The 12,956-nt window shown below is 44.7% G+C and overlaps 1 protein-coding gene across 3 annotated transcripts in view; it reads right to left on the bottom strand.

Annotated features, from left to right (window-relative positions):
- Positions 1–12,956, bottom strand: part of LOC139561229 (DENN domain-containing protein 4C-like) — an 80,629-nt gene that overhangs the window by 67,072 nt on the left and 601 nt on the right. The window lies entirely within an intron of this gene.

Genomic DNA, 12,956 nt, shown 5'->3' with positions numbered 1-12,956 from the left:
ACAGAAGGGTTAAATAAAGGTTAACAATGTATAAAAAAAGAGTTTTACAGCAATTGTTAAATAGGATAGGCCTTCTCTAGAATACAGTATATACGCAAATGAAGTGAGTAAAACAGTATGTAAACATTATTAAGGTGACCAGTGTTCCATGTCTATGTACATAGGGCCTGCCTCTAAGGACATGCCTCTAAGGTGCAGGGTTGAGTAACCGGGGGGGGCAGTCGGCTAGTGACAGAGACTAAAGTTCAAGGCAGGGTACTGGGCGGAGGCCGGCTCGTGGTGACTGTTTAACAATCTGATGGCCTTGAGATAGGTGTTTTTCAGTCTCTCGGTCCCAGCTTTGATGCACCTGTACTGACCTCGCCTCCTGGATGGTAGCGGGGTGAACAGTCCGCGGCTTGGGTGGTTGATGTCATTGATTATCTTTTTGTCCTTCCTGTGACATCGGGTGCTGTAGGTGTCCTGGAGGGCAGGTAGTTTGCCTCCGGTGATGCGTTGGGAAGACCACACCACTCTCTGGAGAGTCCTCTGGTTGTGGACAGTGCAGTTGCTGTACCAGGCGGTGATACAGCCCGACAGGCTGTAAAAGTTTGTGAGGGTCTTAGGGGCCAAGCCAAATTTCTTCAGCCTCCTGTTGCCCCTTCTTCACCACACTGTCTGTGTGGGTGGATCCTTTCAAATTGTCAGTGATGTGTATTCTGAGGAACTTCAAGCTTTTCAATAGCTCCTCCACTTCGGCCCCATCGATGTGGATGGGGGGGTGCTCCCTCTGCTGTCTCCTAAAGACCACGATCAGCTCCTTTGTTTTGTTGACGTTGAGGGAGATGTTTTCCTGGCACTACTCCGCCAGGGCCCTCACCTCTTCCCTGTAGGTTGTCTTGTCGTTGTTGGTACTCAGGCCTATCACTGTTGCGTCATCTGCAAAAATGTATGATTTGAGTTGGAGACGTGTGTGGCCACGCAGTCATGGGTGAACAGGGAGTACAGGAGGAGGGTTGATCTCGCACCCTTGTGTTGCCCCTGTGTTGAAGATCAGCGTAGTGGAGGTGTTGTTGGCTACCTTCACCACCTGGGGGTGGTCCGTTAGGAGGTTCAGGACACAGTTGCACAGGCCGGGGTTCAGACCCAGGGCTTCGAGCTTAATGATGAGCTTGGAGGGTACTATGGAGTTGAATGCTGCGCTATAGTCGATGAACAGCATTCTTACTTAGGTATTCTTCTTGTACAGACGGGATAGGGCAGTGTGCAGTGCAATGGCCTCATCCGTGTATCTATTGGGGCGGTATGCAAATCGCAGAGGGTCTAGGATGTCGGGTAAGGTGGAGGTTATATGATCCTTAACAAGCCTCTCAAAGCAATTCATGATGACAGAATTGAGTGCTACGGGGCAATAGTCATTTAGTTCAGTTCCCTTCACTTTCTTTGGTACAGGAACAATGGTGGCCATCTTGCAGCATGTGGGGACAGCAGAATGGGATAGGAAGAGATTGAATATGTCCGTAAACACGGCTAGGGATGCCGTCTGGGCCGGCAGCCTTGCGAGGGTTAACACGCTTAAATGTCATACTCAACGGCCACGGAGAACGATAGCTCACAGTCCTCGATGCGGACAAAGGTGTTTAGCTAGCAAGACATTATGGCTGGTTTTCCCTTTATAATCCGTGACTGTCTAGAGACCCTGCCACATACGTCTTATGACTGAGCCATTGAATTGCGACTCCACTTTGTCTCTGTACTGACGTTTGAAGCGGTGGATGGTTTGCACACCTACTGAGTCGGACTAAAAGTCCACTCCGAATACCTCTTCTCCGCTGGCGGTGTTTTGAAGCAGGCTTTGGGATAAGTGGATCCGCCTAGGAGGGTACGTACGGACAAAGGATCCAATTCAGGAAAGTTGTATTTCTGGTCGAAATGCTGGTAAGGTACCGCTTCTCTGATATCCAAAAGTTTTTTCCGGCTGTATGTAATAATACTAAAAATTATCTGAGCTAATAAAATGTGAGAATAAACACCATTTTTATTTTATTTTAATAGTGCAAAGTTGCTTGGGAGCCAGATGTCTATCAGCACCCTCGTTGGAATTACTGCCACATTTACTTTTCCTCAGCCAACCAGACGAGTAACGAACGGCAAAATCACTAGCTTATGTCCAACGAATATCACCCATAGTAGAAAAGTTGACATTCTATTGGTCAGCATGTTCTGTGCAAGAAAGAAATAGCCTATTCCAAACTCGGGGACAGTTGTGGGAATATAGATCCCAAATTCATACAACCAGTGCGACTAGGCTACATAACATTATTATTTTACATTTTTTTAAATAATGAGGCTGATGCAACAGATCAGAACGTTTAGCTTAAAATGTTTATAAACTATTATTTCTTCACATTTTAAGTGCGCAAACGTTCATTCCATAATGAAACCACAGTAGTCAAACGCGAACGGTTTCATGTGACAGAGATGAAAATATCAGTTCGAAATGTATAAATAGGGGAGATCTAAAGATACAACTAGCATGGGTTGCTAACATGACTAGAATTATGCCTTTTGCTGCTGGACAATGAAAAAAAGTTTATTTGAAAACCATTAGAGCATGAGAGAAATAGGCTACTGGTTTTATTAGCATATGGAAGACTTTAAAATAATTGCCTTCACGTTTCTATGGTCAGATTTTACTTTGAAGCAAGGTAAGACGCGTCTCATAATGGAAGTAAAATGTTTTGGTTTCAAACAATTAAGTATAAGTTTTCAAAATGCATAATGCCTCCAGCTCATTGCAAAGTGGTGTGTGATGTGCTGAAGCCTGCATACCGTTGTCTATATGCACTTGAATGGCGAATGGGAAGCGCACTTTAATTAATACAAATAGTAGTTCTTTAAATTGTGGCCATCAAAACTGTTTCAACACGCGATTGCATTTTAAAATTGTTATGCAATGATTGGGCTTATAAAAGCACGTTTCACACCAGAACCAACAAATGAGCTGTTTGAGCAGCTTCGCACGGTCTGACCAATTTTCCCACTCATAAGCTCTGTATATGTACGCTATGCAAATGGAGTGAACATAATGACTAATACACACGCGCCAATTTAATTCCACAAATTAACATATAAGCATGACCGGTCAAATGTATTTCCATCGACTGGTATTTCCATCAATGAATAGCCAAAAAGCACAATTTTGCAATGGGATTTTTTTCTCTTTCTCCCGGACAACTGACCAGCGGCAGTTTTATTTTATTTTTAGGGGGGGGGGGGGCAAAAGCCGGCTATTACTGGCTAACGGAAACCCTGGTGTGTGTGTGTGTAAGTCTGTGCTTGCATGCGTACGTGCATGCGCGTGTGGCCATTGACAGCAGACAACCTCGAGTCTGTTCAGACAGGGCTCAATTATTCCTGCAGAGCAGAGGTGTGTGTGTGCTGGGATTCCAACTGCAGTTTGTAATTACCAAAACAATGTGTTGTTAATGAATCAAAACAATGTATTATGAGAAGATGTCCTCTTCAGCATAGGAAAAGTTGAAACATCTCACTACATCAGTTTTGGGTTAAGAGTAAAGAAAATAACAGGGTGGGTGGTGGGGAGAAGATACATGCATTGAGAGATTTCAGTATGCACAAGACATTCCCCACTCAGTGAGAGCTAGGCAAACAACACTGAGGCCTAACCCTGAGCCTACTCATTCCAGCCAATGAGACAATCAGCAATGTATGTTGTTTACCACGTTATTACTTGTCAATCAGAACTGAGAAGAACTCACGAAGGTCATGATGACAAAAACACAGATCCCCCGCCTGAACTGCAAATCCTTTCCCAGACACATTAGGCAGCAATCCGCAAAATGTCACTGATGTGCACAGTTAAAGGGGAAAATATCTATTAGCTTATTATAACACTTGGCCAAAAGGCACAAGGCCTCATCATCTGCAAACCTGTCTACGTAGATGGAGGAAATGATGCGGCCATCCAGCAGAATGGGCAAACAAGACAAGAGAAAATCCACAACTGGGCCAAAGAGCGATTAAACGTAGTCCAGGACCACCTGTTCTTAAGTGCAGGCAAGCTGTTGACAGAAGTCTGATTGAACTCCTGATATTTTCCCTGCTCTGCTCTGGGTAACCAAGTGCATCCAGACAAACAAGACTAATATAACACAGCTCAGGTTGGCTAGGCTAATGCATTAGCCTAGCCAACCTGGAAAATAAGCATAGTCTTCACTGAATTACGAGTGGTTCACATCTTTCTAGTTCTTGACAGAGGGGAAATATGACAGAACTTTCCCCGCAATGACTGATGAACAGACACCTTTTCTTATCTCTCGGATGGGTCAATAGTCAATATTTCTGACGCGTGAGACGAAGCAAAGGAGCCGCAGCTAAATAGGTCATTCAGTCTAAAAAGATAGCCTGTAACCTACCACTGACATGAACAATGTCTTCTGCTGTAATACCGCAATTCACGAACATACAGTGCAAATAGGCCTACAACAGCCATTGTTGATTTCTGTGTATGATAATGTCATATTGCTAAATATTCATTCAAGAAACAGGAAAGGTTCCAGGTCCTAGTAAATTGTCAGATTTCACACCAGACCATCATCTGTTTCAGACAGACAGAGCATATGCAACAGTCGAGAGAGAAGGCGGCAGAAAAATGTATTCTATGCACCACAAGTTGTAAACCTCCCACGCACCAATTCTATGAAAAGGTGTGTCAAAACTGATGAGTTTTTCCAAAGCCAAGGCAATTTCATGTTGCATCTCAGGCACGCATAAGAGCACAAAAACACAGATCATCAGCACAAGTTCAATCCAATAGGCTACAATACAGTGGACAAATTAGTATGCAAGAGCACAATGTCTCAATGCCTTTTTGTGGCTTTCCAAGTGGAGTTCTCCCTTCACTACCAGCAATAGAAAGAGAAGACATGCAGACTGCCAGTTGGAGTCAAAAGGACTTTGTGACCAGGGTCTGAGTGACACTGACATGGGGTTGGTCCACTGACTAAATATGAGGGTCATTTGAATGACACCGCTGGGTCGTTCCATGTTATTTCATCAAGCCATGACAACCACCATCACAGATTGTTCTGAAATATTTTGTTGAAATCTAATTTCATCTCAGAAATTAAGCTAATTAATTGCACCCAAATTGGCCATTTGACTAGACTGACCAGGTGAATCCATGTGAGTAAATAATTTGCTTTAAATTTTAATGGGCTGATGGTGCCTGCATCCGAATGTCGGTCTCAGTGGAAGGAGAGCAGCAGACTGAGGGGCCCGCCTCTCATCGCCCCTCCACTCTCCATTTCCTCCGCTGACACTGACCAAAAAGGGACACCGTGTTCCAGCTGATGGCGAAACTCAAGTTGCACCACATTATTTCTGCATCATGCACAAATTCATGTTGTTACTCCTATAAAAACAGAGAAAGTGGCATATTCCTCGACATGAAAAAAGACCCAAGCCGCTAATAACAACAACGCAAGTCCACTTTCCTACTCATTCATTACAGCTGCAGTGCTGGTTGTAGTCATTCATTACAGCTGCAGTGCTGGTTGTAGTCATTCATTACAGCTGCAGTGCTGGTTGTAGTCATTCATTACAGCGGCAGTGCTGGTTGTAGTCATTCATTACAGCGGCAGTGCTGGTTGTAGTCATTCATTACAGCGGCAGTGCTGGTTGTAGTCATTCATTACAGCTGCAGTGCTGGTTGTAGTCATTCATTACAGCTGCAGTGCTGGTTGTAGTCATTCATTACAGCTGCAGTGCTGGTTGTAGCGCGAGTGGAAGTAGGAAGAATGTGCATTTTATGGCTTATATATATAAGTGTTGAGATTGTGTAAGAAATTAAACATGAACTTACTCATAAAACCAGCAGCTCTTTGTTGTATTTGTTGACAGCCTTTCTAGTTATGGTTTTAAAAGTTTAGAAATCTCACAGTATCAACTTTGCTGTAGCTTTCTTTTACGCCTACTACGATACTGCAGACACGGTAACCTGAGCCATCCGATTGACCAGCGGTAGGCCTATAGTGCACTTGATTTGCTCTCCGGGCCTGACGGGAAAGCAGAGTTTGTACCTTCAGACACATGAAATGGTTCAAAATCAGAAAACTTTGCCTACCCGGCACGCAGGGCAGCTGAATCAGGTGCACCTACCGTCAACAGCGCTAGAGAAATAAAACTAAAATAGAAACAAGACTTTATCGTTGGGTTAACAGATATGTTTGACGATCAAATAGAATATTATTGGAATCCTATACATTAAAATTGTCAATTTGCGTGCAATCAATTAGCTTAATTTCTCAGGAGACCAAATTATACTGAACAAAAATATAAACGCAACATGGAAATTGTTGTCCCCATGTTTCATGAGCTGAAATAAAAGATCTCAGAAATGTTCCATACGGACAAAAAGCGTATTTCTCTCAAATGTTCTGCACAAATTTGGTTTACATCCCTGTTAGTGAGCAGTTATCCTTTGCCAAGATGATCCATCCACCTGACAGGTGTGGCATATCAAGAAACGGATTAAACAGCATGATCATTACACACGTGCACCTTGTTTTGTCACAACACAATGCCACAGATGTCTCAATTGTTGAGGGAACGTGCAATAGGCATGCTGACTGCAGAAATGTCCACCAGAGCTGTTGCCAGAGAATTTAATGTTCATCTCTCTACCATAAGCCGCCTCTGTCATTTTAGAGAATTTGGCAGTACGTCCAACCTGCCTCACAACCGCACCCAAACTAGGTTCTTGCTCTGTGTGACATTCTAAGACAGCTTTGTTTACAACTGAGAGTCTGGCACTGTGAAATATAGTACTGCCACGCTTTTGTTTAATTTTCACGTAATGTCAAACACATACCGCCAACATAACCAACAGCAGACATGCTTTACATACAAGTCTGATAAAAGATTTGCGCTGTGGGGTGTGACGTCATCTACTGCCTGCGAGAGCTGTGTGTTGGCTGTGGAGCTACAGAATAAATTCAAGGCTAGTCCTATTGACCATCTGCCTGACATATGACTATCAGCAGATAGACAAGGGAGGTAGAGAGAGAAAGAGACAGAGAAAGAAAAAAACATCTTGGCCATCTGTCTGACTTATGATGACTATCAGCAGGAGAGAGTGTGAGACTGAGGAAATGAGATAGAAAAGGAGAGAGAAAGGCTAAAATAGACTTGGAAAAAGCTTGATTGCAATATTTATTATATAATGGCTCTGGTGCCATTACAATGCTTGTGGTGGTCCTTGACAGATAAAGTACAGGTCCTTGAAATCAAAACAGAGGTAGCTGAGGGGTGAAGGAAAGCTCAGCTGAAATGTCACAAGACTCACTGCCTCCTTCCTCGAGTGTGACGGGCAGCCAGACAAAAAGCATTCTTTCCACAGGGAGGTGGAAAAATTCACTGCCCTCGCTAACATAAGTGTTCTTCCGGCGCCGGAAAGAGATGGCTGCCTCGCTTCGCGTTCCTTGGAAAATATGCAGTATTTTGTTTTTTTACGTGTTATTTCTTACATCGGTACCCCGGGTAATCTTAGGTTTCATTACATACAGTCGGGAGGAACTACTGAATATACGATTAACGTCAACTCATCATCGTTCCTACCAGGAATATGACTTTCCCGAAACGGATCCAGTGTCTTGCCTTCCACACAATACAATGGATCTGATCCCAGCCGGCGACCCTGTGCGACGCCGAAAAAGGGGAAAACGTGGCGGTCTCGTGGTCAGGCTTCGGAGACGGGCACATCGCGCTCCACTCCCTAGCATACTACTCGCCAATGTCCAGTCTCTTGACAATAAGGTTGATGAAATCCGAGCACGGGTAGCATTCCAGAGAGACATCAGGGATTGCAACGTGCTCTGCTTCACGGAAACATGGCTAACTCAAGGGACGCTAACGGAGTCGGTGCAGCCAGCTGGTTTCTCCATGCATCGCGCCGACAGAAACAAACATCTTTCCGGTAAGAAGAGGGGCGGGGGGGTATGCCTTATGATTAACGAGAAGTGGTGTGATCATCATAACAACACACAAGAACTCAAGTCGTTCTGTTCACCTGATCTAGAACTCCTCACAATCAAATGTCGACCGCATTATCTACCAAGGGAATTCTCGTCAATCATAATCACAGCCGTATACATTCCCCCCCAAGCAGACACATCGATGGCCCTGAACGAACTTTATCTGACTCTTTGTAAACTGGAAACCACACACCCTGAGGCTGCATTCATCGTAGCTGGGGATTTTAACAAGGCTAATCTAAAAACAAAACTCCCTAAATTCTATCAGCATATCGATTGTGCTACCAGGGCTGGAAAAACACTAGACCATTGTTACACTAATTTCCGCGACGCTTATAAGGCCCTCCCCCGCCCCCCTTTCGGAAAAGCTGACCACGACTCCATTTTGTTGATTCCAGCCTACAAACAAAAACTCAAACAACAAGCTCCCGCGCTCAGGTCTGTTCAACGCTGGTCCGACCAATCTGAATCCACGCTTCAAGACTGCTTCGATCACGCAGATTGGAATATGTTCCGCATCGCGTCCAACAACAATATTGACGAATATGCTGATTCGGTGAGCGAGTTCATTAGGAAGTGCATTGACGATGTCGTACCCACAGCAACGATAAAAACATTCCCAAACCAGAAACCGTGGATTGACGGCAGCATTCGCGTGAAACTGAAAGCGCGAACCACTGCTTTTAACCAGGGCAAGGTGACCGGAAGCATGACCGAATACAAACAGTGTAGCTATTCTCTCCGCAAGGCAATCAAACAGGCCAAGTCTCAGTACAGAGACAAAATCGAGTCGAAATTCAACAGCTCAGACACAAGAGGTATGTGGCAGGGTCTACAGTCAATCACGGATTACAAAAAGAAAACCAGCCCCGTCGAGGACCAGGATGTCTTGCTCCCAGACAGGCTAAACAACATTTTTGCCCGCTTTGAGGACAATACAGGGCCACTGACACGGCCCCCTACCAAAACCTGCGGGCTCTCCTTCACTGCAGCCGAGGTGAGTAAAACATTTAAACGTGTTAACCCTCGCAAGGCTGCAGGCCCAGACGGCATTCCCAGCCGCGTCCTCAGAGCATGCGCAGACCAGCTGGCTGGTGTGTTTACGGACATATTCAATCAATCCTTATCCCAGTCTGCTGTTCCCACATGCTTCAAGAGGGCCACCATTGTTCCTGTTCCCAAGAAAGCTAAGGTAACTGAGCTAAACGACTACCGCCCCGTAGCACTCACTTCCGTCATCATGAAGTGCTTTGAGAGACTAGTCAAGGACCATATCACCTCCACCCTACCGGACACCCTAGACCCACTCCAATTTGCTTACCGACCCAATAGGTCCACAGACGACGCAATCGCAACCACACTGCACACTGCCCTAACCCATCTGGACAAGAGGAATACCCATGTGAGAATGCTGTTCATCGATTACAGCTCAGCATTTAACACCATAGTACCCTCCAAACTCGTCATCAAGCTCGAGACCCTGGGTCTCGACCCCGCCCTGTGCAACTGGGTCCTGGACTTCCTGACGGGCCGCACCCAGGTGGTGAGGGTAGGTAACAACATCTCCACCCCGCTGATCCTCAACACTGGGGCCCCACAAGGGTGCGTTCTGAGCCCTCTCCTGTACTCCCTGTTCACCCACGACTGCGTGGCCATGCACGCCTCCAACTCAATCATCAAGTTTGCGGATGACACTACAGTGGTAGGCTTGATCACCAACAACGACGAGACGGCCTACAGGGAGGAGGTGAGGGCCCTCGGAGTGTGGTGTCAGGAAAATAACCTCATACTCAACGTCAACAAAACAAAGGAGATGATTGTGGACTTCAGGAAACAGCAGAGGGAGCACCCCCCTATCCACATCGACGGGTCAGTAGTGGAGAAGGTGGAAAGTTTTAAGTTCCTCGGTGTACACATCACGGACAAACTGAACTGGTCCACCCACACAGACAGCGTTGTGAAGAAGGCGCAGCAGCGCCTCTTCAACCTCAGGAGGCTGAAGAAATTCGGCTTGTCACCAAAAGCACTCACAAACTTCTACAGATGCACAATCGAGAGCATCCTGTCGGGCTGTATCACCGCCTGGTACGGCAACTGCTCCGCCCACAACCGGAAGGCTCTCCAGAGGGTAGTGAGGTCTGCAGAACGCATCACCAGGGGCAAACTACCTGCCCTCCAGGACACCTACACCACCCGATGTCACAGGAAGGCCATAAAGATCATCAAGGACAACAACCACCCAAGCCACTGCCTGTTCACCCCGCTATCATCCAGAAGGCGAGGTCAGTACAGGTGCATCAAAGCAGGGACCGAGAGACTGAAAAACAGCTTCTATCTCAAGGCCATCAGACTGTTAAACAGCCACCACTAACATTTAGCGGCCGCTGCCAACATACTGACTCAACTCCAGCCACTCTAAAAATGGGAATTGATGGAAATTATGTAAAAATGTACCACTAGCCACTTTAAGCAATGCCACTTAATACAATGTTTACATACCCTACATTACCCATCTCATATGTATATATACTGTACTCTATATCATCTACTGCATCTTGCCATCTTTATGCAATACATGTACCACTAGCCACTTTAAACTATGCCACTTTATGTTTACATACCCTACAGTACTCATCTCATATGTATATACCGTACTCTATACCATCTACTGCATCTGCCATGCCGTTCTGTACCACCACTCATCCATATATCTTTATGTACATATTCTTTATCCCTTACACTTGTGTGTGTGTGTAAGGTAGTAGTGTGGAATTGTTAGGTTAGATTACTGTTGGTTATTACTGCATTGTCGGAACTAGAAGCACAAGCATTTCGCTACACTCGCATTAACATCTGCTAACCATGTGTATGTGACTAATAAAATTTGATTTGATTTGATTTTAACTACAGCAAAAAGACAAAATGGTCCCAGATCCATTGAAAGTTGAGGACAAAGACTACAGTACAGAGACATGCGAGTCATAAAGGAAATGAACAAGTCACCTGATTCTTTCAATCATGCTTTAGCAAAGTTGGAGAACTATCTCCATTTATAAACTACTTCCTGACTGTGTGTGATGTGCACACGTCTTGTTTTAAAAACTAAATACCCTCATATGAACTCTTGCTATAAGTCAATTATGAGACTGAAGTCATTCATACTGTACTTCTCATCTGCTTCACACATAACGAGCCACGATCTCTATTTCCACATATCAGATGGCAAAATGCACTCTGCCCCTGTTCACACTATGGACCTAAACTGTGTGACGCATATAAATGGTATCATATTTCTCTTTCACATGAGAAACCCTACTTAAGTAGCTGCAGTACCAATTAACTATTACTTTTCTTCTACCCAGAATGCCTAGTAGTGGTGCCCGGTAACCGTTGAGCCCTGTCCGTTACGGTTCCCTTACTTCCTCATTTCCCGTCACAGACCTGGCACCTAGTTGTAGCACACAAGTAGAAGTTAAATAAACACATGTACAAAGACACTGGCTATGTTTACACAAGCAGCACAATTCTGATATTTTGCACAGTTATTGATCTTTTGACCAATCAGATCTTTTGCCCATAATTGGGCAAAAAAAAAATCTGAATTGGACTGCTTGTGTAAAAGCAGCCAAAGACAAACACCCACCTGGGGCACATGACCCAGTTTAGAACACTGAAATAGGGAAAAATGTACTCCAACACCCTCACATCTTCTCACAACAGCCATGTAGTTAGTACAAGGGTGACGCTTGCTACAAAAGCAGCATTTCAGGGCATTCCAGGGGTTGGGCTGAAAAGATGTGCAAGCTACAAATCTGAATAGATTGAATCATTGTCGTATAGTGCGTTGTTTCCCATGCTCTGAGACAAGTCAGATCATGTTCCTCCCTCACAAGCGTGAGGGAATACTGTGTCACTAACTGCATTGATATTTGCTACCCTAATGGAAACTGAAATGTGGCAACAGTACCAGTGGTGAAATACCATCCTTTTTGCCCTGCTGGGACCGATGCCACAGACTGGCAGAGATGCCATGGCAAACACACACTTGGAAGGACGCATGGAGGTGGGAAGTAAGGAATGACACTGATTCATATTGTCAGTGCAGCGCCTCAGTTGCTTGCTGGCAATCAGTCAAGTGCTGAGCCACAGATATGTGAGCACTTTGACTTGCACTCAGTGACAGACAGTGCACATAGACAGGAACCTATACAGAGCTTCAGACAGACATTCAATTAGGCACAAGGTTAGCAGTGTGGTTAAGGTTAACCTGAGGTTAGGTTTAAAATCTGATTTCAATTAGAGAATATAGAAATAGGCGGGTTTATAACTGTGGCAACAACACATGTCCTCTGCAAGGAGTCAGGGTCACACAATGCAGACATTGCACAGTCAGTCACAAAGGTCATTGGGGATATAGGTCTAGTAAACACACTAAGGCTTGTAGCTTAAACTGAGGTCCACACTTTGAATAATGTTGTAGAGGATTGTTCTGGAATTACTAGGCTACTACAAATGCTCTGCATGTTTGTTTTTTAGTTCCATTACGGCATAAAAAAATACATATTATTTTCCCAGTCAGATTTCCAGTGGAGAATATAGCATTATTAGCAGAAAATAACAAGGAAATACCCTAGGTTGGTGACAAGTCAGTCTGATTGTTAGACTTGATCTTTGAGAGAAATAATTTCATGTTGAGAAAGCAATATGTATTTCAATAGATATTTCAAAAGAAAAACGCTGGTTTTGCCTGACAATAAATTGTCTATCGAGAGTGTTGACACACCCAAGCACCTGCAACGTTTGATAAGAGTACAGGAGAACCGATCCGTCACCGTATATGAGGGTCTAGACTACAGGGGTCGGGGGAAGAATTATGTTCCAACTGTTGCATCTTTGCCTACGGCTTAGAAGTACTTCAAC

Source organism: Salvelinus alpinus, chromosome 31 (genome assembly GCF_045679555.1).
Source record: "Salvelinus alpinus chromosome 31, SLU_Salpinus.1, whole genome shotgun sequence".
Lineage (NCBI taxonomy): Eukaryota > Metazoa > Chordata > Actinopteri > Salmoniformes > Salmonidae > Salvelinus > Salvelinus alpinus.
The sequence above is the reverse complement of the archived record's forward strand: the minus strand, read 5'-3'. Positions and strand labels throughout refer to the sequence as shown.